Below are 26,467 nucleotides of genomic sequence, written 5' to 3'. Positions count from 1 at the left end.
GGTACTAATACACTCCTAAGTGGGAAACCGTTTAGGTTGTGATCGGTCTGAACAGGTTTGCAATTCAATATAGCGTGGAGTAATTTGGAATGTGACGAGACGCAAGATCAAAATTTATTGACGGTTCTAGTTTCGAAGTGCGGCACTATTCCCGGATGGCGTTACGTGGGCACGTCTTCTCGGCCGTGGTGTAGCATATGCCATGGTAGTTCTTTTTCTACTGCTGTGTACGTGCAATAACTGGCACCGTCGTATACATATCTTACGGTTAATGGGGCGTTCGACAGGAATAGCCGCATGGCGAGCTCTAGGCTAGTCTTTTTTTCAGATGCATTAAAACTATCTCTCGGGACTTCTCGCACGCACCATCACACCACCCACAAAAACATGTACTCTGAGTTTAGTACGTTATACAGGAAGAGAAGAGGTGCACGCACGCACTCATCTTCTCACTCACGCATCTGTTTTTTCTCGAAAAGGAGGATGATGACCCCCGGCCTCTGCATCTGGGAGTCACACACACATCTGTAGCTACGAATTGTAGTGTTCTCAACCATCCGATTGGCTCTACCATGGATGTACCTGTATACTAAAACATGTCTAGATACATCTATATTTTGACAAATGGAAGGCATGTATTGTGGACCGGAGGGAGTGCTTGTCATCAAAATGGATAAAAAGGGACGTATCTAGAACTAAAATACGTCTACATACATCTCCTTTTATCCATTTTGATGACAAGTAGTATTTCTTACCCAAATGAACTTTATATCCAACAGACACAAAATATCCGTTCGACTTTTGGAAATTACTGATCTGATGTCGAAGTAATTGCTGCATCGCCACCAAAACCCACCATTTCTTAAGCTAAAGTAGACCGAGGTAATCCCAATATTAGCATATTACTAAGATAAACAGAAGGCACTGTAGAAACATTTAGGACGTGAGCTTGTCAATCTGAATGTGGAGGGACACCAGCTTAGCCCTGGCCAGCAACTTGGGCGGAACTGTGAAGAAGGTCAACTCCTGCACATCGACGTCACCGGGATCCTTGCTGCTTGTCACCTCCATTTCCACCTTGACAGCGTCGGTCGTGCCTTTGGGCTCCCCTGGCGGGCTGTTCGCCCACAGCTTGGCCACGTAGTGCGGCAGTGGGGACGCCCCAGCTCTGATGCAGACGACCGACACGACGATAGGTGCGCCGATGTCGAGCACGCCACCGACCAAGAAAAACACGCGGTCATCCTCCTCCGCGAATAGCAAGAGCCGTGGCTCCGACAGTGGCACTTGCAACTGGAGCACCTTGCCGTAATGGATCCTGTGCACGGGCATGGGATGCGCGGTGCTGATGTGGTGGTAGAGCGCCGGCGGCGGGCCTTCATAGCCGCAGACGGGCACGTGGCATTTGCAGGGCGCGAGCGAACACACGCTCTGGTGATCGGCGAGCTTGTGATAAGTGACATAGAGCCCACGGCCTTCGTGCGGGCACTCCACCCTCACCGACGAAAGGATGGCGTCCACCGCCGTGTTCCGCACGTCGAAGCCACCGCCGCTCGCACTTCTGGCACTGCCGTTGGTTCCCGGGGCGCTCGACGCGGCAGTCCGCGCAGGCCAAGTGCCCTCCCTTGCACTGCAGAAATCAATCAAATAGCACATCAATCAAGAAACCTGCACCTTGCTCAATCAGCCGAACGGACGAGGTGTGTTCGAACCTCATACACTGGAGGCGTCAAGGGGCGGAGGCACAAGGGGCAGTGGATCACGGTGAGGTCCATCGAGACCTTAGAGAGCTCCACCGTCGGGTCCTGTTCAGTCTGCATGATCTCGCCCTCCTCGTGCACAACCATCTCTCGCTTGGGCCGGGGCATTACAAAGCTTTACCGTCACATATTTTATACTACTTCAAGGTGCATTAAATCAACACATGCAAGTATCAAAAGGAGAGTCACGGCATGCATGCACGCATTGTAATTAATGCATCGGTAAATGCAAATTATTGAAATATATCGAGTGCAGTGCTTTGATGTGTCGCCTCAACTTGTACATCAACGAGAAGTTTGATTATCCTCTCCCTCGCGGACTTAACTGCACCTGCCTTTGGCTGTATGATAGGTTGGCCACCCACCTGTCGGGCCCACCAGTCATACACGCAAAGGCAGGAGCATCCCTCCCTCGCCCATGAGCGTGGTGGCTGGCAAGACTAGGAGAAGCTTTCGCTACACGCTCTCCCTCCCGCACGCGGTGGATGTGCAGCAGATCAATCGGTGTCAGATGGCCAGAAGCGTACTGTAGTACTTCTCCAGTGTAATAGTATTCCATCATTGTTCGACTTCCCGAAGAGGCGAAGAGCCAAGCGCAGCCCGGACGCTCGTGTGGCAGTTTCATGTGTAGAGTAGTCTAGGATAGCGTGTATCGTGCTTGTAAGCTTAAAATTGTTGGGTTCGGCTCCATGCTATGTGGCCATCTTGAAGTTTTTTTAAAATAAAATAGTCTTGTGGCCCTACCTGTCACCCTGGTGATTGTAGTTTGCACGCTCATCTGGTCAAGACAGGAATATATATTTTAATTTGTGGTGGGTAAATGTTAGAGGTTGCAGCAAATATATTGTACACTGCGGGTCTTTCAGCCAAGTTTAGAGGCAAGCATGTGGGGCCAGTGCTATGATGTGTCGCGTCAACTCATACAACGAGGAGAAGCTTGATTTTACTACTACACGCCTTCTCCCTCGCCCAGGCGCACGGTTGCTCGCAAACGAGGACAGGCTTTTGCTTACTACTTCTACAACAAGCTATCCCTCCCGCTCGCAGTGGACGGACATGCAATAGTGGATTCGACACTATAGAAGCAGTAGTAGTAACATCATTGTTCGTCTTCTCAAAGAGGTGAAGAGCCAAGCGCAACTCGAACGTGGCAGTTGCGAACATTGGAGCACGCATATAGCCAGGCTCTTGCATGAGACAAAATTGCTATGTGAGCCCACTATTGTACTAGTACGTACAACTACTTGCTAGTATAGCCCTGTAAACCAGAAAGGAGTATTTGCCCTTCTAGAGATTTCAACAAGTGACTAGACTACACCGAGACGGAGTACATATGGAGCAAAATGAGTGAATCTGCACCGTAAATAAATACGTAATTCTATCATTTTCCTCTCCGAGCTGCACAATATTGAGTATACTGACTAGTCTCTTTTTGACACGCATTTACGTTTTTTTGACACAGCACAGACGCAAGCGCTCATATACACATGCATACACTCAACCCTATGAACGCACACACGCACGACACTATCATGTTGAAATTTACGAAGTCACCATAGGCACCTCGTCGTCAACAAGAACGTCCGTTGACTCCTGACACGCGATAGACGCGAGTGGTAGTCGCCTCCATAGGTTCTTGAATGACAAGGAGGGAGAGGGTAGCGGTTCCCAAGACGCTAAACGGTCAATGATGCATCCTCAATTACTTGCAGAGGGAATTAATTGGAGAAGCGGAATAGAGCCAACATGATGTGAATGCAACGATGTGAACGATTAATGATGCATCCTCAATTACATGCAGAGGGGGTCACTGGTTTTAAGTCACCTGACTTATAAGTTGGTGACTTATTTGAAACCAAACAGGCCCTAAAGGCGCCCCACCACTCCAATCCATCTACTCGCAAGTCTCTGTGCAACACTGCTCACTCCAATCCAAGACCAAGTGACCAGAAGCCACAAGCACCTATGGAGGCGATGGACGCGAGCGGTAGTCGGCTGTGCCAAATCATCAAAGGCGTCGTCGGCATCATAGCCCTCGCCGACACCGGCTTCGCCTCTCGCATGGACGACATGATGGTCAACTCCATCCGCAAGTTCACCGCCGTCAAGAAGCGCACGGACGACCTTGTCGTACTGCTCCAGCTCGCGCGCCCAGGCTACTCATTGCTTGCCACCCTCATCGGCCTCCATAGTGATGAACTCTTTCAAGCCCTGGTGGCCCTGCAGGTGCCGGAGGTCGCGACGAAGAATGTGCACCTTGAGGCCGCGCTCGCCGCGCAGCACCTTGCCATGCAACAAACCGTCGTCTTTCACATCCACGTCTACGAGGAAATCATCTACATAGGCCACTACAAGGCAAGCGAGGATAGAAAGACGTTGGCCTTCTTCCAGCGGCTATAATCTTTGGATGCCATTGTTCAGAAGCACGTCGACCTGGCCACGAAAGCCGCTGCTACTTAGGCGCCGTTCGGTGGGCCGACGCCCTGAGTCGAGGAGGTGGACGTCGTCTATGGATGCATCTCTTCTTCTTGCCTCCTGTAACCAACACTGCATCGCCTCGTGGCCTTAATGTTTTATTAGTATAGTACTCCCTCCGTTCCCAAATATAAGTCTTTCTAAAGATTCCAGCAAGTGACTACTACATACGGAGCAAAATGAGTGAATCTACACTCTAAACTATGTCTACATACATCTGTATGTTGTATTCCATTTGAAATAGTATCTAAAAAGGCTTATATTTAGGAACGGAGGGAGTATATGGCATTTTTATTCCATTCGTAACGTTTTCACTGTGAGGTGGGGCCGCAGCTGAGCAAACCCACCCCGCCCACCGGGCGTCGGCCGAGTTTAGAATTAGAAGAGATAAACGAGGGAGGAGAGCTAGCTGTAGCACGGACGCTGTTGTCAGATGGGACTCGTGTTGATAGAATAGGAGTACTGAGCACTCGTGCCTCTTTTTTTTGAGGGAAAAATTGGTCGTATGTCTAGTACCACTAGTTGGGTGCGTGTGACCTATAGCTGTCATCACTTTAGGTCTCCTTTTCGAACCGCAACTACGCTTCACAGTACATATTTTTTCACGCATTTATCCTCCTATATGTACTCCTAGGCTATTTCCACATGCTCCCATTCGCCGACATGTGGAACATAGAGCATCTGGGTCGTAGTGCATGCACGACTCGGAGCATATGCCGGGGTACTTTACATTTCAGACCTCACGAATTACATGCAAACCCCCCGCAGAAGAATAAATAAATGAATGAATTACTACATGAAACCGGATTATTTTCATAGAAACCGGAGCACGTTCATTAAATTTTGGACATAGCATGTTTCTAAAAAATGACCAGACCTAAACCAGTCTAAGGGCCTCTTTGATTTTTCCCGCAAAAAAGGGCCTCTTTGATTCACAGGATACTGAAAACACAGGAATGGGGAAAGTATGATGGTGATGAACCGAGATGAGGAGAACTCTAACTCAGTTAGAGGTTAGAGTTAGACTCTAACCCTGAACTAACTCTTAACCAAAGAGGTGTATGGATGGCAGGGTTAGATTGACAATAAATGCTCTTTCTCAATCATTTACTAATTTGGACCCTATTTCCTGCCGGATTTGGTGTGGCCGGCTCTTCTGTGGCCTCCTCCCGCTCACAATTGACATAAACGAACCATCTTTACAAATCAAGCATGCAAAACATGATAATTTTTACTTTGTCCATACAAATGAGATATCCCACTTAAACATACAAGTCGTCAATCAAGCTTCACAAAAAAACACTCCATGAAACAAAGCATGAACTAACTCATCACGGAAGTCATTCACGATAGGGAGGGATCCCGGAGCCCCTCACGCACCGAGGGAGGAGCTCGCCATCGTCGCTCTGGAGGAAAGCTCTCTAGAGCCCAAGCCCCGGGAACCGCTCTGACGCCGGCCCTTGCGAGTTGAGGTCGACACCGGCATGGGTAGCAGGGCCGCTTGCCGCCAACTGGGAACTTAATCTTTGGGCCTCTAGAAATAATGCAAGCCTGTAACTAAAATACCTAGAAAGGTGAACTGAATCTTTGGGCCTCTAGAAATAATGCAAGCCTGAAACTGAAATACCTAGAAAGGTGAACTAAATCTTTGGGCCTCTAGAAATAATGCAAGGCTGAAACTGAAGTACCTAGAAAGGTGAACTGAATCTTTGGGCCTCTAGAAAGATTTATTACCTCCTCAAGCAACATCAAACAATTCCATGCGTGCACCATAAATCTATACCAAGTTTGATCAAGATCTACTTCTCCAAACCAGAATTAGCGCTAGAGCGAGCAAGATCAATGATATGGCTGTGAGACAGAGAACAAACAAACAAACTCACCCCTCTCGCGACCTCCCTGGCAGATGCGTTGATACGTCTCCGTCGTATCTACTTTTCCAAACACTTTTGCCCTTGTTTTGGACTCTAACTTGTATGACTTGAATGGAACTAACCCGGACTGACGCTGTTTTCAGTAGAATTGCCATGGTGTTGTTTTATGTGCAGAAAACAAAAGTTCTCGGAATGACCAGAGACTCCACGGAATATCTTAGAATAAATAATAAAAAATCCTCGCCAAAGATGAAGACCAGGGGGCCCACACCCTGTCCACGAGGGTGGGGGCGTGCCGCCCTACCTCGTGGGCCCCCTGGTGGCCCTCCGACGCCAACTCCAACTCCATATATTGGCTTTCAGGGAGAAAAAAATCAGAGAGAAAGTTTCATCGCGTTTTACGATATAGAGCCGCCGCCAAGCCCTAATCTCTCTCGGGAGGGCTGATCTGGAGTCCGTTCGGGGCTCCGGAGAGGGGGATTCGTCGCCGTCATCATCATCAACCATCCTCCATCACCAATTTCATGATGCTCACCGCCGTGCGTGAGTAATTGCATCGTAGGCTTGCTGGACGGTGATGGGTTGGATGAGATTTATCATGTAATCGAGTTAGTTTTGTTAGGGTTTGGTCCCCAGTATCCATTATGTTCTGAGATTGATGTTGCTATGACTTTGCTATGCTTAATGCTTGTCACTAGGGCCCGAGTGCCATGATTTCAGATCTGAACCTATTATGTTTTCATGAATATATGTGTGTTCTTGATCCTATCTTGCAAGTCTATAGTCACCTAATATGTGTTATGATCCGGCAACCCCGAAGTGACAATAATCGGGACCACTCCCGGTGATGACCATAGTTTAAGGAGTTCATGTATTCACTATGTGCTAATGCTTTGTTCCGGTTCTCTATTAAAAGGAGGCCTTAATATCCCTTAGTTTCCAATAGGACCCCGCTACCACGAGAGGGTAGGACAAAAGATGTCATGCAAGTTCTTTTCCATAAGCACGTATGACTATTTACGGAATACATGCCTACATTACATTGATGAACTGGAGCTAGTTCTGTGTCACCCTATGTTATGACTGTTACATGACGAACCGCATCCGGCATAATTATCCATCACTGATCTGGTGCCTACGAGTTTTCCATATACTGGTTCTCGCTTATTTACTTTTCCGTTACTACTGTTACAATCACTACAAATTACCAAAAACATTACTTTTGCTGTCTTTACTTTTGTTACCGTTACCACCACTATCATATTACTTCGCTACTAAACACTTTGCTGCAGATACTAAGTTTCCAGGTGTGGTTGAATTGACAACTCAGCTGCTAATACTTGAGAATATTCTTTGGCTCCCCTTGTGTCGAATCAATAAATTTGGGTTGAATACTCTACCCTCGAAAACTGTTGTGATCCCCAATACTTGTGGGTTATCAAGACCTTTTTCTGGTGCCGTTGCCGGGGAGCATAGCTCTATTCTTTGAGTCACTTGGGATTTATATCTGCTGGACACTATGAAGAACTTGAAAGATGATCGAACTACTATTTTGCCCTCAACTACGAGGGGAGGTAAGGGACTGCCATCTAGCTCTGCACTTGATTCACCTTCTGTTATGAGTAAGTTTGTGGCACCTAAACCTACTACTGCTATTGATTCTGATATGTCGCATGTTATTGATGATGCCACTTCTGCTATGCACGATACTTATGATGAAACTACCTCTATGCTTGATACTACTATGCCACTTGGTGAATTTCTTGATGAGAAAATTGCTAGGTCTAGAGAAAGAGAAATTATTGAACCTGAACACGATGATGTTAGTGATGATGAACCTATGCCTTCTATTCCTGAGGGTTATCTTTTTAATGCTGAATCTTTTGAAGCTGTTCTTGCTTGCCAGGATAAACGTGAACGTAAGAGGTTGCTAGTTAAGTGGAGTAAAGAATCTTTTAGAGGTAGAATGAGACCCGACCCTGCTTTTTCTACTTTGCCTATTTGTGTGCCTAATCAGGATTATTATGATATTTCTGTCGATCCAGATATAATTACTTTGGTTGAATCTGATCCTTTTTATGGATATGAATCTGAAACTGTTGTGGCACATCTTCGTAAGTGAGATGATATAGCTGCCCTATTTACTAATAATCTGAGATCACGCCACCTTTATTTACTCAAAATATTTCCATTCTCATTAAAGGGTGATGCTAAGAAATGGTTTAATTCTCTTGATCCTGATTGTGTGCAAAGTCCCCAGGATATGATTTATTACTTCTCTGCTAAATATTTCTGTGCTCATAAGAAACAAGCTGCTTTGAGGGAAATATACAATTTTGTGCAAATTGAAGAAGAGAGTCTCCCACAAGCTTGGGGGAGGCTTCTCAAGTTACTTAATGCTTTGCTTGATCATCCTCTTAAGAAACCTGAAATATTTGATATCTTTTATAATGGACTAACTGATGCTTCCAGAGATTACCTGGATAGTTGTGCTGGTTCTCTTTTCAGGGAAAGAACACCGGATGACGCTGAAATTCTATTGAATAATATGTTGGCAAATGAAAATAATTGGGCACCTCCTGAGCCAACTCCTGAGCCAATTACTGAGCCTATTCCTAAACCAACTCCGAAGAAGAGAGGTGTTCTATTTCTCAGTCCCGAAGATATGCAAGAGGCAAATAAATCCATGAAAGAAAAAGGTATTAAAGCTGAAGATGTTAATAATTTACCTCCTATTGAAGAAATACATGGTCTTAATTTACCGCATGTTGAAGAAGTGTATGATCTCAATTATTTATTTATTGAAGAACCTCCCGATATCCCGACACAGGTAGTAAAGGTCCTTATGCTAAGTACATGAAGGATATCATTACTAATAAAAGAAAGATACCGGAAGCTAAAATTTCCACCATGCTTGCTAATTATACTTTTAAGGGTGGAATACCAAAGAAACTTGGAGATCCAGGAGTACCTACTATACCATGCTCCATTAAAAGAAATTATGTTAAAACTGCTTTATGTGATCTTGGAGCCGGTGTTAGTGTTATGCCTCTCTCTTTATATCGTAGACTTGACTTGAATAAGTTGACACCTACTGAAATATCTTTGCAAATGGCTGATAAATCAACTGCTATACCTGTCGGTATTTGTGAGGATGTGCCTGTTGTGGTTGCAAACGTTACTATTTAACAGACTTTGTTATTCTTGATATTCCCGAGGATGATAGTATGTCTATTATTCTTGGAAGACCTTTCCTTAATACTGCAGGGGCTGTTATTGTTTGCAACAAAGGCAATGTCACTTTTCATGTTAATGGCAATGAGCACACGGTGCATTTTCTGAGGAAACAACCTCAAGTTTATAGTATCAACTCTACTGGAAAAGTTCCATCGATTATATTTGGAGGTTTTGAATTTCCTCTCCCTACTGTCAAGAAAAAGTATGATATTCTTATTGTTGGGGATTTTCATATCCCCGTTGAGGTAACTTAGTGTTATTCGAAATTTCTCCGGTTCCGGGATTATTCGGAATGAGTTTGTTAACAAGACTTGATCAACCTTGTTAGCGGGTTCATTTTGATGATCACGAGATGGATGAAACTAGAAGCACAACCTTCTGTACCCTCTTTATATTTTCTGTTATTTAGTAGAAATAAAGTAAAAAAAGTATTTTTCTGTCTGTCTCCTGACTTATCCGTGCAATATAAAAATATCCCAAAAATAAAAATCCTCAGAATGCCATGCCAATTTAATATGATTTTTCGGGAATATTTGAGAATTTGCTGTGCAAAAACTACCACGGGGGGAGCTGCCACCTGGTCACGAGGGTGGAGGGTACGCCCTACCCCCTGGGCGCGCCCCCCTGCCTCGTGGGCTCACGGTGGCCCTCCTCCACTTATTCCTACACCCATCTTCTTCCTCTGCCTCACACAAACACGAAAAACCAACTCAAGCACGAGTTCCAGCCCCCGTTGTTGCGATTTTCGATCTCCTTGCTCAAAGCACCTCTCGCAAAACTGCTTGGGGAGATTGTTCCTTGGTATGTGACTCCTCCATTGGTCCAATTAGTTTTTGTTCTAGTGCTTTATTCATTGCAAATTTGTGCTGCATAGGTGACCATGTTCTTGAGCTTGCATGTCAAATTTATATGGTTCCAAGTAGTTCCAGTGCTTGATATAGGCCCTAGGCACTTGTGGGAGTTGTTGCTATCAATTTTATTGAAGTTGGTTCACTTTTATTTGAAGTTACTAAAAATTTCAGAAATTTTTCAGAGGAAACAATATGCTTAGGAGGATGTTCCAAGGTGGTCCTTCAAGGAAGCAAGGTTCCAGGCTTGCAATACGTGATGCTGACGAGGAACCACCAAGAGATGCTCCTGTGAGGCCTTGTGAATGGCCGTCGGAAAATTTTATGAATCAAGTGGGAATCAAAGAAGAATTTAGCACATATTTGAGTAACGCCGGTCTTAAGGACTTTGAAGCTGACAAATGCCCTCAGTATCATGATCTCACAAGTTCATTTGTGAGGAGGTTTGAGTTTTCATCTTCGCGTAATTCTCCTTCAGTCATGTTTGACCTTTATGACAAATCTTATACCATGGACTTAGAGGATTTTACTTCTGCTTGCAAACTTCCATCTTGGGGTAATGTCAGGGATCCCCCTAAATCCAAATATAGAGACTTTCTTGCTAGACTAACTGTAGGGGAATCTAGAGATATAACACAAGCTACTATAGGGAGCGTTCACTTTCCTGCTATACATTATTTTGCTCTCTTCATAGGTAGATGCATAAATGCTAAGGATGAAGCATGTCACATGTGTGCTCCTGATCTCAGCATTCTCAGAAGTGCTGTGTTAGGGGACCAATCTTATCTATGCGAGCCATTGTAGCTCGTAGGTTGCATCAGAATAGGCATAACGGAGATTTCTTTGGAGGAATTTATGCAACCCGCTTAGCTAATTTTCTTGATGTAGACATTCATGAGGGTGATATGGAGTTACCCTCTTCTTATTTAGATCTTGATTCTATTTTTCCCACCAGTTCATTGAGAGGACTGGACCACCTTACCAGTATCGACTAATCTTTAACAAATGGCATGTGGTCCGTGTTGCTCTTCCTGCTCCTACCTTCTTTGATTTTCAGGCGAGAGGAAGATATATTATTACCAGAGAGGAGGCAGGTAAGCACGAAAGGAGAGTGGAGGCTGCTCGACTCCACGCTACAGCTCAGGCGGCGATAGCCGCTGCATCACACTATGACCCCAGCTTCACCTACGGATATCCGCCAGGCCATCCCTGGCAATAGACCAACTTAGGCCAAAAGCCTAAGCTTGGGGGAGTACATATTTCCCACCGACATTACATTTATGTTCACACACACTCATTGCTAGATGTCGGTGCTCATACTCTTTCACTGTAATATCCATGCTAGTTTATTTCCCTTTTTCCTGCTTTCTTCTTGTGTGTTTAATAAACCTTAAGAAAACCAAAAAAAATTAGTAGTAGTTTATTTTTCCTGCTGTAGTGGTAATAATTAAAAAGAAAACCCAAAAATATTTCCTGTTCTTCTTTTGCTTGTTGGGAGCTTTCCCATGTAAATAGTTTTCATTTCTTTTCTTTTTCTTTGGGGGTCGAGAAGACCATATTGAAAATGCTTAGTGGCTCTTATATGCATGATTGATTATTTAAACCTAGAGCCCATATTACTTGTCTTCTCTCTTGAGTTGAATGCTTGCAGATTCCAGCTTAGTCCAATGCACGTGCACTCTTATCATTATACACACCGTTCGGTCATGCAAGTGAAAGGCAATAATGATGATATATGATGGACTTATTGGGAAGAGAAAAGCTGGTATGAACTCGACCTCTCTTGTTTTTGTAAATATGATGATTCATCGTTCCTGATTCAGCTGTTATGAAGTAAACATATTTGCAATGACATTTAGAAATTATAGTTGCTTGTGCCATGCTTGATTAGCTATGAGTTATAATGGTTTACCTTGCATGCCAACATGCTATTAGAATGATTATGATGTGGTATGATGGGATGGTATCCTCCTTTAAATGTATTGAGTGACTAGACTTGGCACATGTTCACGCATGTAGTTGAATCAAATCAACATAGCCTTCATGATATTTATGTTCATGGTGGATTATATCCTACTCATGCTTGTACTCGGTGTGAATTAATTTTAATGCATGTTTACGACTGTTGTCGCTCTATCAGTTGGTCGCTTCCCAGTCTTTTGCTAGCCTTCACCTGTACTAAGCGGGAATATTGCTTGTGCATCCAAACTCCTTAAACCCCAAAGTTATTCCATATGAGTCCACTATACCTTCCTATATGCGGTATTTACCTGCCGTTCCAAGTAAATTTGTATGTGCCAAACTCTAAACCTTCAAATAAACATTCTGTTTTGCATGCTCGAATAGCTCATATGTCAACTAGAGCTGCCCTTATCTTCCGTGTTAGGCGGGTTATTCTCAAGAGGAGTGGACTCCTCTCCTCATTCACGAGAAAATGGCTGGTATCCGGGATGCCCAGTCCCATGCTTCGTGCAAACTAAATCAAAATAACTGCAAACCAAACTCCCCTTGGGACCCGTTGAATGTTGGAGGCACTCGTTGTTTCGAGCAAGCCATGGATTGATGCTTGTGGAGGAAGGGGAGTATAAACTTTACCATTCTGTTTGGGAACCGCCTATAATCTGTTTAGCATGGAAGATATCGTCGTCTTTTAGTTGTTATGTTGACAATGAAAGTATGCCGCTCAAAATATAATTTATCTATTTCAAAACCGAGCTCTGGCACCTCTACAAATCCCTGCTTCCCTCTGCGAAGGGCCTATCTATTTGCTTTTATGTTGAGTCATCACCCTTCTTATTAAAAAGCACCCGCTGGAGAGCACACTGTCGTTTGCATTCATTATAATTGGTTTATATTGAGTATGACTTGACTGGATCTCTTTTACCATGAATTACAATGTTTAGTCAGTCCTTGATCTTTAAAGGTGCTCTGCATTTATGTTTTGCAGTCTCAGAAAGGGCTAGCGAGATACCATTTCTTTATATCATGTTATGATTATTTTGAGAAAGTGTTGTCATCCGAGTTTTATTATTATGGCTCGCTAGCTGATTATGTTATTGATATGAGTAATTGTGAGACCTACGTGTTAATTGTGAGTATGGTTAGTTCATAATAATTGCTAAAACTTGAATGCTGGCTTTTCATGTTTACAACAACAAGAGCAAACAGAGTTTGTAAAAGTTTTTCTTTTTCTCTTTCAGTTTGTCAACTGAATTGCTTGAGGACAAGCAAGGGTTTAAGCTTGGGGGAGTTGATACGTCTCCATCGTATCTACTTTTCCAAACACTTTTGCCCTTGTTTTGGACTCTAACTTGTATGATTTGAATGGAACTAACCCGGACTGACGCTGTTTTCAGCAGAATTGCCATGGTGTTGTTTTATGTGCAGAAAACAAAAGTTCTCGGAATGACCTGAAACTCCACGGAATATCTTAGAATAAATAATAAAAAATCCTTGCCAAAGATGAAGACCAGGGGCCCACACCCTGTGCACGAGGGTGGGGGGCGCGCCCCTCCCCCCTAGGCATGCCGCCCTACCTCGTGGGCCCCCTGGTGGCCCTCCGACACCAACTCCAACTCCATATATTGGCTTTCGGGGAGAAAAAATCAGAGAGAAAGTTTCATCGCGTTTTACGATATGGAGCCGCCGCCAAGCCCTAATCTCTCTTGGGAGGGCTGATCTGGAGTCCGTTCAGGGCTCCGGAGAGGGGGATTCGTCGCCGTCGTCATCGTCAACCATCCTCCAACACCAATTTCATGATGCTCACCGCCGTGCGTGAGTAATTGCATCGTAGGCTTGCTGTACGGTGATGGGTTGGATGAGATTTATCATGTAATCTAGTTAGTTTTGTTAGGGTTTGATCCCTAGTATCCATTATGTTCTGAGATTGATGTTGCTATGACTTTTCTATGCTTAATGCTTGTCACTAGGCTCGAGTGCCATGATTTCAAATCTGAACCTATTATGTTTTCATGAATATATGTGTGTTCTTGATCCTATCTTGCAAGTCTATAGTCACCTACTATGTGTTATGATCCGGCAACCCCGAAGTGACAATAATCGGGACCACTCCCGGTGATGACCATAGTTTGAGGAGTTCATATTCACTATGTGCTAATGCTTTGTTCCGGTTCTCTATTAAAAGGAGGCCTTAATATCCCTTAGTTTCCAATAGGACCCCGTTGCCACGGGAGGGTAGGACAAAAGATGTCATGCAAGTTCTTTTCCATAAGCACGTATGACTATTTACGGAATACATGCCTACATTACATTGATGAACTGGAGCTAGTTCTGTGTCACCCTATGTTATGACTGTTACATGACGAACCGCATCCGGCATAATTATCCATCACTGATCCGGTGCCTATGAGTTTTCCATATACTGGTTCTTGCTTATTTACTTTTCCGTTGCTACTGTTACAATCACTACAAATTACCAAAAACATTACTTTTGCTGTCTTTACTTTTGTTACCGTTACCACCACTATCATATTACTTTGCTACGAAACACTTTGCTGCAGATACTAAGTTTCCAGGTGTGGTTGAATTGACAACTCAGCTGCTAATACTTGAGAATATTCTTTGTCTCCCCTTGTGTCGAATCAATAAATTTGGGTTGAATACTCTACCCTCGAAAACTGTTGCGATCCCCTATACTTGTGGGTTATCATGCGCCCACGCCGCGCATGATAGAGGAAGAAAAATGACCGGTGAAGGGGGAGCGGGGCGACCTTCGAAGGCCGGAGGGAGAGAGCGACCGGAGTAGGGCGGCGGAGGCCGGAAGGAGAGGGCAGCCGGAGGAGAGAGAGGGCGAGCGACGCTTGGGCGGGCGGCGTATGGGGAACAGAGAGGAGTCATGCGAGAGGGGGGAGCGATCTGGTGCGGGCAGGGGAGATTTTTTTAGTTCTCTTTTAGTGGGCCCAAGGATAACTAACCCAATTAGAACCTCTCCACCGGGCTAGTTTTTTTAGCTGGGTTAGAGCAAACTAGCTCAAACTAACCCCTCTTGTTTCGATAATTTGAGGCTATTTCAACCCAAACTAGCTCTTTTTTTGCGGAAAAACTTCCAATCTATAACTCAGGGATCCAAACAAAGAGGAGCGTTACTGTACATGCTACAGTGTGGAACGTAGCACATTGTTTTTATGGCCATATCACCATATTGTTTTCTACTGCTGGTTCACTGGGCTACCGTGGTTCGCACTGCTGGTTCACTGGGCTGTCGTGGTTCACACTGCTGGTTCACTGGGCTGCCGTGGTTCACACTCCTCCGACCTGAGTAGTAGTACTAGTAGTATATACCGCATCATTCTTTGCTCCTTCTTACTAATCCGACATGTGGGAGAGCCAGCATCCGGGTCGACGTGTCATGCACCAGATTAGAGCGCGGAACGGAAGGGGGGGCATCACCCCGGTCGGAGCGCCAGTAATTCATGACTATAGTGAGTGGTCATATCACAAGTCTTTCCAGCAGTAACGCAACGTCAAATCGCACAGCCCGACCTTTCCAGCAGTATGTTTGAGAATCCGCCACTCACTCACCCTCCTCGCCTCTCTGTCAAACCGCCTACCCGAAAACTGCCGCGTGGGAAAAGCCCCGCCCTCAACTTTTAACTACGCGAAAATAGTTCGAGCTTGTTCGTTCTATATAAATATAATACTTACTGTATGTTTATTCACCCGTGGGGTTGTTCAATGAATGGAGGGGCGGGGAGCACAAGTGAACAATACTAGTACTACTAGTAGTAAGTAGGAGTCGTACAGTAGTCACCTTAAATAGAGAGTTTGTTTTCTTTAGTGCCACGTACACAAATTGAAACGCTTGTTGTGGAGAGAAAAAGATAATCACTCCACTATATATGTACACAGGGGCCTGAGCGCTTGCTTTACTAGGGTTGATCTCTTTATTCTCTCATCCTATCCAGATATAAACAAGATAGCGGTAGCGACATTTTCTCTCTGCTCACCGCTGGTCACAGATCCGGCCGGATACCTTCGGTCGGTGTGTGTAGAGGACTAAAAGGTGCATCGTTCACGCGGTCATCACCGCCGAGGGAGGAAACCCAGAGCTGCCGTAGGGGCCCGATCCTCTGCCCGTGCCGTTCTATCCAACACAGCGCCGGATCGGGATGTCCTCCGACCCTTCTTCCTCCTTGCTGTATTGTCCGCAGATCCAACCTACTGCTGCCGACATCCCGGCGACCCTCTGGTATAAGTTCTGCGAAAGCGGCCTTGCTCTACTGCCCCAGCTCTCCACGTGTCTGCATGTGCATATTTTTCTACTCCCATCAGCTCTTCCAAAGGCACCTAAATTTTTAGTATTATTAGAGGTAAAGCTACTTCCTGCATTCGAATCTAGGGCTTTGTTCAAACAATGAAGAAAGGGGGGAAAGTTGTAGCATGAATCTAGGACTTGATTCAAAGAGGAAATAATATGGTGAAAGTAGTAGAGACCGGATAACCCATCGGTCTCTTGGTTGAAAAGGGAAATAATGGGAAAACGCAGTACAAACTGGATAAGGAACATATCTATTGTTGGTTGAAAAAAGGATAGAAAGTGGCGGCTAGTGGACAAGTCAACAGAGTATGTCCAGGGTTAGATTTCCTACCCTCACATAGTAAAAGGTCTCCAGGATTAGGATTGCTGCCCTCACATAGTAAAAGGTCTGAGGATTAGATTTGCTGCCCTCACATAGTAAAAGGTCTCCAGGATTAGATTTGCTGCCCTCACATAGTAAAAGGTCTCCAGGATTAGATTTGATGTCCTCACATAGTACAAGGTCTTCGGGATTAGGTTTGCTGCCCTCACATAGCATGAACAAACTCGGCATCACCACTTTATGCCTCCTTGTAGGTACATTGTGCTGATGCATCCACTATGGCATGTCCTTATACCAACCTTTTGCTGTTGTTAATGTAAGGGCGCATGTAAAATGAAGCGATCACACTGTTACCTTAGGGACATGTCTAACCAGTGTTATTGTTAATCTAATGCCTCCAGTGATAAGATGCAATTAAACTGTGTTACAAATGGCACTCCTGCTGTTTTCCCCAGTATGATAACTAAGTTGCTCCTTTACGCTGCTGAGTGCCCTGGTGTCCCCACGGTCCCATGCCTTTAAACCAACTCTTTAGCTACTGTTGATTTACTGTGTGTGGTAAACAAGCAATGCCACCATTAAAGTAATCCCATATTTGAGTAATCTCATTGTTGATCGTAATGCTTCTGGTAACATGAAGCATTGCTGACGTTTTAAAATTTCTACTGTCCTTGCGTGATTGCCATGAACATAATTAAGATGCTTCTTTTCATTTTGTATATGTTTCGTATATTCTTATTGACCAGCAACTGTTTACTTTCTATCTTTTTGTGCAGATAGGGATATCCATTTCACCTTGTTGCTATTGTGACCTTTTGGTGAACTGCACAAAACACTTTTTTTGGGAATGAGTGTCTTGTGCAGTTCAACTAAAATGTCACGTGGGCAACATCTCTCAATTTTGGTGGAACTGCACAAAATGGTGATTGGAGTTTCCAAAATCTCTGTAAAGTTTTGTTGGTAATCTCGTGCAACATTTTATTAGCCTTTGCAAGATGAGCTGTCACTGTCACCACAATGGCACTTTATTTTAGTGGAATTGCACAAAAGGATAAGAAAATTATAGTTGCACCTTACATGAGCCGGACAACCAACCTTAATGTTCCTCAATTTTAGTGCAACTACTAAAGAAGAACCTGCCAGCTCACAAGAGCAAGTACTTCTTGCTAGCTGAATGATGCAATCTTTGCTTCATTTCAGGTGAACTGTAGAAAAAGGCGCATGAATTGAATCATGGAACTCCAGGCAGACCTCATCCTAGTGGAGTTGTAGGTTGAGTTCAAGGAGGCCACTATTAAAGTGAAATCATGCTCTTCTTGTTTGTGCTGTGCAAACAGGAATACTCAACTACAGATGTTGTGACGGTCAAGAGCATTCGCCAAGTTCTTCGATTGTATGACATGGCTAGTGATACGTCTCCAAAGTATCTATAATTTATGAAGCATTCATGTTATATTACTTTGTGTTTTGAATGATTATGGGCTTTATTATACACTTTTATAGTACTTTTGGGACTAACCTATTAACCGGAGGCCCAGCCCATATTGCTGTTTTATTGCCTGTTTCAGTTTTTGAAGAAAAAGAATATCAAACGGAGTCCAAATGGAATGAAACCTTCAGCATCGTGATTTTTTGGAAGAATATCATCCTGGAGGCTTGGAGATCAAGTCAGAAGATTCTCGAGGAGCCCAGGAGATAGGGGGGCGCCCCCCTATAGGGCACGGCCCCCTGTCTCGTGGACCCCTCGAGCACCCCCCGACCGACTTCTTTCGCCTATATAACCCTACGTACCCTAAAACCATCAAAAATCAAGATAGATCGGGAGTTCCGCCACCGCAAGCCTCTGTAGCCAGCAAAAACCTCTCGGGAGTCCGTTCCGGCACCCTTCCAGAGGGGGAACCCATCACCGGTGGCCATCTTCATCATCCCGGCGCTCTCCATGACGAGGAGGGAGTAGTTCACCCTCGGGGCTGAGGGTATGTACCAGTAGCTATGTGTTTGATCTCTCTCTCTCTCTCTCTCTCTCTCTCTCTCTCTCTCTCTCTCTCTCTCTCTCTCTCTCTCTCTCTCGTGTTCTCTCTCGTGTTCCCTCTATGGCACGATCTTGATGTATCGAGAGCTTTGCTATTGTAGTTGGATCTTATGATGTTTCTCCCCCTCTACTCTCTTGTGATGAATTGAGTTTCCCCTTTGAAGTTATCTTATCGGATTGAGTCTTTTATGAGAACACTTGATGTATGTCTTGCCGTGGTTATCTGTGGTGACAATGGGATATCATGTGCCACTTGATGCATGTTTTGGTGATCAACTTGCGGGTTTCGTGACATTGGGAACCTATGCATAGGGGTTGGCACACGTTCTTAACTCTCCAGTAGAAACTTTGGGGCACTCTTTGAAGTACTTTTATGTTGGTTGGATGAATCTGAGATTGTGTGACCAATATCATATAATCATGCCCACGGATACTTGAGGTGACAATGGAGTATCTAGGTGACATTAGGGTTTTGGTTGATTTGTGTCTTAAGGTGTTATTCTAGTACAAACTCTTTTATAGATTGATCCGAAACAATAACTTTGAGGTGGTTTCGTACCCTACCATAATCTCTACGTTTGTTCTCCGCTATTAGTGGCTTCGGAGTGACTCTTTGTTGCATGTTGAGGGATTGCTATACGATCTATCTATGTTATTATTGTTGAGAGAACTTGCACTAGTGAAAGTATGAACCCTAGGCATTGTTTCCTATCATTGTAATACCGTTAACGCTCACATTTATCTTTAGTTACCTTGCTGTTTTTATTATTTTAGATTACAAAAACCTTTATCTACCATCCATATTGCACTTGTATCACCATCTCTTCACCAAACTAGTGCACTTATACAACTTGCCATTGTATTGGGTGTGTTGGGGACACAAGATACTTTTTGTTATTTGGTTGCAGGGTTGTTGGAGAGAGACCATCTTCATCCTACACCTCCCACGGATTGATAAACCTTAGGTCATCCACTTGAGGGAAATTTTCTACTGTCCTACAAACTTGTGCACTTGCAGGCCCAACAACGTCTACAAGAAGAAGGTTGTGTAGTAGACATCAAGCTCTTTTCTGGCGCCGTTGCCGGGGAGGTGAGTGCTTGAAGGTATATCTTTAGATCTTACAATCGAATCTTTTTGTTTCTTGTTTTAGCACTAGTCTAGTTTATAAAAGAAAACTAAAAATGGAATTGAGAGTGCCTCATATGCTTCATCTTTTTAATGTCTTTCGTGAAAATGATGGGAAGGAAAATTGTGCTCAAGTACTAGAAGAAGAATTACATAGAATTCTTGGCATAAAATATGTGAATGATGAGCATGATTGCAATGTTGTTAGTATGAATTCCTTGAATATCCATGATGCTAATGATATGCAAAGCCACAAGCTTGGGGAAGCTATGTTTGATGAAGATGATATTTTTTGTCCCCCAAGCTTTGATGAGCAAATTTACTATGATGAAAGCATGCCTCCTATCTATGATGATTATTGTGATGACACATATGCTATAAAGAATAATTATAACCATGAAACTTGTCATCTTGATCTTAATTTTCAATCACATGATAGTTGTTTTGTTGAGTTTGCTCCCACTACTATTGATGAGAAAATTTTTGCTTATGTGGAGAGTAGTAAATTTTCTATGCTTGTAGATCATGAAAAGAATAGTTTAGGTGCTGGTTATATTGTTGAATTCATTCATGATGCTACTGAAAATTATTATGAGGGAGGAACATATGCTTGTAGGAATGGCAATAATGTTAAGTTTCCTCCCTATGTGCTTAAATTCTTGAAGCTATGCTTGTGTTACCTTCCTATGCTAGTTGATTATTGTTCACAAAAATTGTTTGCTCACAAAATCCCTATGCATAGGAAGTGGGTTAGACTTAAATGTGCTAGCCATATGCTTCATGATGCTCCCATTATGTTTCTATTCTTAGCTTTTATGTGAGCATCATTGCCATAATCATGCCTAGCTAGAAAGGCATTAAAGAAAAGCGCTTGTTGGGAGACAACCCAATATTTATCCTTACTGTTTTTGTGTGTCCACATGATTATGCTACTGTAGTAATCATGTTTTATAGCTTTTGTTTCAATAAAGTGCCAAGTAAGACCTTTAGGATAGCTTACGGTGATAGTTGTGTTGATCCTGCTGAAAATCAGAAACTTTTTCACCCAGTATTTTAGTTTTGTTAATTCACAGAAACGTGATTCTGATCTGATTCATTTTGATCTGGATTTCTACACTAATTTCTTAGGACTTCCTAATTTGGTAGGATTTTTGGAGTTCCATAAGGTTACGTTTCATACAGATTACTACAAACTGTTCTGTTTTTGACAGATTCTGTTTTCTATGTGTTGTTTGCTTTTTTTGATGAATCTATGAGTAGTATCGGAGGGTATGAACCATAGAGAAGTTGGAACACAGTAGATATTATACCAATATGAATTCATAATGAGTTCATTACAGTACCTAAGTGGGGGTTTTATTTTCTTATACTAATGGAGCTTACGAGTTTTCTGTTGAGTTTTGTGTTGTGAAGTTTTCAAGTTTTGGGTAAAGATTCGATGGACTATGGAATAAGGAGTGGCAAGAGCCTAAGATTGGGGATGCCCAAGGCACCCCAAGGTAATATTCAAGGATAACCAAGAGCCTAAGTTTGGGGATGCCCCGGAAGGCATCCCCTCTTTCGTCTTCGTACCATCGGTAACTTTACTTGGAGCTATATTTTTATTCACCACATGATATGTGTTTTGCTTGGAGCATCATTTTCTTTTGTTAGTATTTGCTTGCTGTTATTTAGAATAATTTTTTTCATCTTTAGTTTCAATAAAGAAGTCAAGGATAGCCTTTGCCATGCTTATTTTGCTTGTATACATGTTGCTGTTTGAAAACAGAAAGTTTACTGCTGTTGCAAAAATTACCTAGAAAATTCAGAGAGTGGTATAATGTTGAGTCTTTTGCATATTGAGATCTGATAAATTTATTACAGTGGGAATTTTAGTTCATAATTTTTGGAGTTATGGAAGTATTGATACTCTTGCATTCTTTACAGACTGTACTGTTTTGGTAGATTGCTGTTATGTTTGCATTGTTTGCATATGTTTGCTTGTTTAATGATTCTATTTGAGGATAGGAGTATTAAATATGCAGAGGCATTTAGTATGCAATGTTGAATAATAATGTTAGTGATTTGCTACAGTAGAAAATGATAAGGTTTTGCATTGGTTTATACTAACCTATCTCACGAGTTCTCGTTGAGTTTGTTGTGAACGAAGCTTTTGATAAAAAGAGAAACCATGATATGAGAGGAATTAATGAGACACAAAAGTTCAAGCTTGGGGATTCCCAAGGCACCCCAAGATAATATTTCAAGAAGTCTCAAGCATCTAAGCTTGGGTATGCCCCGGTAGGCATCCCACCTTTCTTCTTCAACAACTATCAGTTAGTATCGGTTGAGCCTAAGTTTTTGCTTCTTCACATGAGTTGTGCTATCCTTGCAATGTAGTTTTCTTTAGCTTTGCTTGCTGTTTGAATAAAGTATCAAGATCTGAAATTATTAAATGGGAGAGTCTTCACATAGTTGCATAATTATTCGACTACTCATTGATCTTCACTTATATCTTATGGAGTAGTGTTTGTTATTGCTCTAGTACTTCACTTATATCTTTTAGAGCATGGTGGTAGTTTTATTTTGAATAAATAGATGATCTCTCATGCTTCACTTAGATTATTTTGAGAATCTTAAATAGCATGGTAATTTGCTTAAATAATCCTAATATGCTAAGCATAAAAGATTTGTAAGAATTCTTATGAGTATGTTGAATACTAAGAAAAGTTTGATGCTTGATAATTGTTTTGAGATATGGAGGTAGTGATATTAAAGTCATGCTAGTTGGGTGATTATGAATTTAAAGAATGCTTGTGTTGAAGTTAGCAAGTCCCATAGCATGCACGTATGGTTAAAGTTGTGTAACAAATTTGAAACATGAAGTATACCTGGCTTGTGCATCCTTATGAGTGGCGGTCGGGGACGAGCGATGGTCTTTTCCTACCAATCTATCCCCCTAGGAGCATGCGCGTAGTACTTGGTTTTTGATGACTTCTAAATTTTTGCAATAAGTATATGAGTTCTTTTGACTAATGTTGAGTCCATGGATTATATGCACTTTTACCTTTCCGCCATTGCTAGCCTCTTCGGTACCCTGCATTGCCCTTTCTCACCTTGAGAGTTGGTGCAAACTTCGCCGGTGCATCCAAACCCTGTGATACGATACACTCTATCACACATAAACCTCCTTATATCTTCCTCAAAACAGCCACCATACCTACCTACTATGGCATTTCTATAGCCATTCCGAGATATATTGCCATGCAACTTTCCACCGTCCCGATCATCATCAGGACATACTTTACTTTTGTCATATTGCCATCGCATGATCATGTAGTTGACATCGTATTTGTGGCAAAGCCACCATGCATTAATTTTTATACATGTCACTCTTGATTCATTGCACCATCCCGGTACACCGCCGGAGGCATTCATATAGAGTCATATCTTGTTCTAGTTTCGAGTTGTAATCCTTATGTTGTAATTAATAGAAGTGTGATGATCATCATTATTAGAGCATTGCCCAAACAAAAAAAGGCCAAAAAGAAAGGCCCAAAAAAGGGGGGGGGGGCAATGCTACTATCTCTTTTTCCACACTTGTGCTTCAAAGTAGCACCTTGTTCTTCATGTAGTGAGTCTCATAAGTTGTCTTTTTATACTAGTGGGAATTTTTCATTATAGAACTTGGCTTGTATATTCCTACGATGGGCTTCCTCAAATGCCCTAGGTCTTCATGAGCAAGCGAGTTGGATGCACATCCACTAGTTTTCTTTTTTTGAGCATTCATAGCTCTAGTGCATCCGTTGCATGGCAATCCCTACTCCTCATGTTAACATCAAGTGATGGGCATCTCCATAGCCCGTTGATTATCCTCGTCAATGTGAGACTTTCTCCTTTTTGTCTTCTCCACACAATCCCCATCATCATATTCTATTCCACCCATAGTGCTATATCCATGGCTCATGCTCATGTATTGTGTGAAGGTTGAAAAAGTTTGAGATTATTTAAGTATGAAAAAATTGCTTGGCTTGTCATCGGGGGTATAGAAGTTGGGAACATCTTTGTGTGACGAAAATGAAGCATAGCCTAACTATATGATTTTATAGGGATAAACTTTCTTTTGCCATGCTATTTTGAGAAGACATGATTACTTTGATTAGTATGCTTGAAGTATTACTATTTCTTTTATCAATATGAACTTTTATTTTGTATTCATTCGGATCTGAATATTCATATCACAATTAAGAAGAATTACAATGAAATTATGCCAACTAGCATTCCACATCAAAAATTATCTTTTTATCATTTACCTACTTGAGGACGAGCAGGAATTAAGCTTGAGGATGCTTGATACGTCTCCGACGTATCTATAATTTTTAATTGCTCCATGCTATATTATCTACTGTTTTGGGCAATATTGGGCTTTATTATCCACTTTTATATTATTTTTGGGACTAACCTATTAACCGGAGGCCCGGCCCAGATTTGCTGTTTTATGCCTATTTCAGTGTTTCGAGGAAAAGGAATATCAGACGGAGTCAAAACAGAACGAAATCAACTAGAGAAGTTATTTTTGGAAGGAAAGCCACCCGATGGAATTGGAGTGCACGTCAGGGAAGAAGGGAGGTGCCCACGAGGGTGGAGGGCACGCACACCCCCCTGGGGCGCGCCCCCCTGCCTCGTGGCCCCCCCTTCGGTTCATCGACGTACTTCTTTCACCCATATATACCTACGTACCCTAAAACTTCCAGAACAGAAGATAGATCGGGAGTTCCGCCGCCGCAAGCCTCTGTAGCCACCAAAAACCTCTCGGGAGCCTGTTCCGGCACCCTGCCGGAGGGGGAACCCATCACCGGTGGCCATCTTCATCATCCCGGCGCTATCCATGACGAGGAGGGAGTAGTTCACCCTCGGGGCTGAGGGTATGTACTAGTAGCTATGTGTTTGATCTCTCTCTCTCGTGTTCTCAACTTCACACGATCTTGATGTATCCCGAGCTTTGCTATTGTAGTTGGATCTTATGATGTTTCTCCCCCTCTACTCTCTTGTGATGAATTGAGTTTCCCCTTTGAAGTTATCTTATCGGATTGAGTCTTTTATGAGAACACTTGATGTATGTCTTGCCGTGATTATCTGTAGTGCCAATGGGATATCATGTGCCACTTGATGTATGTTTTGGTGATCAACTTGCGGGTTTCGTGACATTGGGAACCTATGCATAGGGGTTGGCACATGTTCTTGACTCTCCGGTAGAAACTTTGGGGTACTCTTTGAAGTACTTTTATGTTGGTTGGATGAATCTGAGATTGTGTGACCAATATCGTATAATCATGCCCACAGATACTTGAGGTGACAATGGAGTATCTAGGTGACATTAGGGTTTTGGTTGATTTGTGTCTTATGGTGTTATTCTAGTACAAACTCTTTTACAGATTGATCCGAAACAATAACTTTGAGGTGGTTTCGTACCCTACCATAATCTCTACGTTTGTTCTCCACTATTAGTGGCTCCGGAGTGACTCTTTGTTGCATGTTGAGGGATTGCTATACGATCTATCTATGTTATTATTGTTGAGAGAACTTGCACTAGTGAAAGTATGAACCCTAGGCCTTGTTTCCTATCATTGCAATACCGTTCACGCTCACTTTTATCTTTAGTTACCTTGCTGTTTTTATTATTTCAGATTACAAAAACCTTTATCTACCATCCATGTTGCACTTGTATCACCATCTCTTCACCAAACTAGTGCACCTATACAATTTGCCATTGTATTGGGTGTGTTGGGGACACAAGAGACTTTTTGTTATTTGGTTGCAGGGTTGTTTGAGAGAGACCATCTTCATCCTACGCCTCCCACAGATTGATAAACCTTAGGTCATCCACTTGAGGGAAATTTGCTACTGTCCTACAAACGTGTGCACTTGCAGGCCCAACAACGTCTACAAGAAGAAGGTTGTGTAGTAGACATCATCGAGCAATTGATAGAAAAGCAAATAATTATGAGATTATCTAGGCATGATCATGTATATAGGCATCACGCCCGTGACAAGTAGACCGAAACGATTCTGCATCTACTACTATTACTCCACACATCGACCGCTATCCAGCATGCATCTAGAGTATTAAGTTCATAAAGAATGGAGTAACGCATTAAGAAAGATGACATGATGTAGAGGGATAAACTCATGCAATATGATATAAACTCCATCTTTTTATCCTCGATGGAAACAATACAATACGTGCCTTGCTACCCCTGCTGTCACTGGGAAAGGACACCGCAAGATTGAACCCAAAGCTAAGCACTTCTCCCATTGCAAGAAAGATCAATCTAGTAGGCCAAACCAAACTGATAATTCGAACAGACTTGCAAAGATAACTTAATCACACATAAAAGAATTCAGAGGAGATTCAAATATTTCTCATAGATAAACTTGATCATAAACCCACAATTCATCGGATCTCGACAAACACACCGCAAAAAGAGTTACATCGAATAGATCTCCAAGAAGATCAAGGAGAACTTTGTATTGAGA

The 26,467-nt window shown here is 42.9% G+C and overlaps 1 pseudogene; it reads right to left on the bottom strand.

Moving 5' to 3' along the window:
- Positions 1 to 936: 936 nt before the first annotated feature.
- Positions 937 to 1,847, bottom strand: LOC119360659 (annotated as a pseudogene).
- Between the last annotated feature and the right edge of the window lie 24,620 nt (positions 1,848 to 26,467).

This window comes from Triticum dicoccoides, chromosome 2B, assembly GCF_002162155.2.
Source record: "Triticum dicoccoides isolate Atlit2015 ecotype Zavitan chromosome 2B, WEW_v2.0, whole genome shotgun sequence".
In the NCBI taxonomy this organism is placed as follows: Eukaryota; Viridiplantae; Streptophyta; class Magnoliopsida; order Poales; family Poaceae; genus Triticum; species Triticum dicoccoides.
The sequence above is the reverse complement of the archived record's forward strand: the minus strand, read 5'-3'. Positions and strand labels throughout refer to the sequence as shown.